Below are 2176 nucleotides of genomic sequence, written 5' to 3'. Positions count from 1 at the left end.
AACTATATCTTCGCAATCCATAGTCTTCATACGATGTCTTTTCATGTCATAGTCTTCAATGTGAAACTCTTCACAGACCACCATTGTCTTCAGTGTCTTCACACATTTTTAGGGGTCATCTCCGGTAGGCAAACCGAATCAATGAGGGACTACTACCTGTGTTATCCTGCAATTCTCACAAACACATTAGTCCCTCAACCAGGTTTGTCATCAATACTCCAAAACCAACTAGGGGTGGCACTAAATGCACTTACAATCTCCCCCTTTTTGGTGATTGATGACAAACTGGTTGAAGTTTTCAACGGGGATAAAAGTATGTGAAATTGTAAAGGATTAAGGTATTGTCTTCATAAGTAGCAAAAGGCTCCCCCTGAAGATGTGCATATAAGTATTTTGCTTTTGAATGCAAATGCACATGGCAGGTTGTACTTGTGGAGATCCTCTTCAACTTCTAAAGACAATTCATCATGCATGAAAAGATATAACGAATATAATGACATGCATAATGATAAAATGGACGTCTACAAAATGACTTCGTGGGGAATTTATCGTCGCACATGCGGAATTTACCATCGCACCACATAGTTGCGTAACAGTAAAACATTGAATTGGACCGCTTCGCCCCCAAACCCCCATGCTCACGACATGTTCTTGATATTGATTGAGTTGGAGGGAGTCAGAGACTACCACGGAGTCCTTCCATAGTCACCCCGGTGACCTTCGTCACCAATTGGATTCCCCCATCCAATTGAAGACAATCAAGTGGTTTATAGTTGATACAAAGAAAAAGGGAAGAGGGGTAGAAAAAGTTATTAGATAGTGAAGCGAAGTAAGTCCAATGCTATCTAGTAATTTTTCTACCTACTTACCTACTATTGGATTTGAACCAATGACTCCCGCCATATGAAAGCAATACTCTGATTAATTAATCTTTCCAAATCTAATCCTGGTTCGTTGGAACCATATAAGCCCATACCCAGAACTCCGATTAAGAAAAAAATGGAACCGCGCACATTACTTAGCACAACTAGGAAAATAAGATAAGATAAAGATAAGCAAGACTAAAAAAATATTCGTCGGAATAGCAGAATACAAAATTAAGAAACGCAAAAAAATAAAGGGGAATCTCACCCCCTTCTTTATCATAAAGAAAAGATATATTTTAAAACTTCTTTAAAAAGAAAAAGAAGTGCCTCTATATTTATATTATAGATTTATCCACTTAGATGAATAAATATTATTAATGAATATGTATCACAGTCCATCTCGAGGTATTTGGATGAATACCTATTCGGTGGATCTTTTTTTTCTCTGCTAGGAACCAGATTTGAACTGGTGACACGAGGATTTTCAGTCCTCTGCTCTACCAACTGAGCTATCCTGACCTTTTCTTGTGCATCATCCTAGTAGAGTATTTGTATCTATGTCAATTAAAAGGACTAAAAATTAATTAAAGTATTTCAAATTTTAAATTTGAAAATGGGGGGGGGGGTCATTGTCCTTTACTTCTAGAAAATGGGGAAGATAGGGGCGTCCACTAAGTTTTGTTTTGAACCATCTGCAAGAAGGGTTTAGAGATATGCTGTTACAGAAATGGCCTACAAGAACTGTTGCAAATGTTCCATTCCAGACTATTGGCAACAAGTGTCTCAGGGCTTCAGGAAGTTCTTGAGACGGTGGAAGGCAAATGATGCTACTGACAATAGAAGAAGTAAATTCAATCCCTGCTTTAGCCTCGTTGCTTGTTGCGGGGAATCTGGGCTCTTTTTCAGCCCCTAAGGACTGCTTTTACCTGTAAAGGAAGGAATTCTTATCTATTTCTCGAGGCAAATTATACTCATATCGACAATATGAACTGCATGAGAATTAGCATCTTCCATTCTAAGCGGGTTATTCTCATGATGAGTGTTTATTCACTCATCCTTTCACGAGAGGGGCGGTAATAGGGATTCTCAGTCCCGAATTCAAAAATTGCAAATAATTAAACAAAACTCACTCGGGACTGATATTGGTATGGACGGTACCCGTGGATTCGGCTAGCCGTAGAGTGTGTTTGTTGGTGGAGGGGGAGTAAACCTTTAATTTATCGCTTGGGAACCGCCACTAATGTGTTTAGCATGGAAGATATTGATAACTTTCGGTCGTAACGTAAACAGGAAGGGTGCATTTCTCAAAA

The 2176-nt window shown here is 38.9% G+C and overlaps 1 non-coding gene across 1 annotated transcript; it reads right to left on the bottom strand.

Annotated features, from left to right (window-relative positions):
• Positions 1–1312: 1312 nt before the first annotated feature.
• Positions 1313–1385, bottom strand: TRNAF-GAA. Its single transcript has one exon. It is a non-coding gene; the product is annotated as a tRNA-Phe (tRNA).
• Between the last annotated feature and the right edge of the window lie 791 nt (positions 1386–2176).

Source organism: Triticum urartu, chromosome 3 (assembly GCF_003073215.2).
Source record: "Triticum urartu cultivar G1812 chromosome 3, Tu2.1, whole genome shotgun sequence".
Lineage (NCBI taxonomy): Eukaryota > Viridiplantae > Streptophyta > Magnoliopsida > Poales > Poaceae > Triticum > Triticum urartu.
This window is presented reverse-complemented; position numbering and strand designations above follow the sequence as displayed.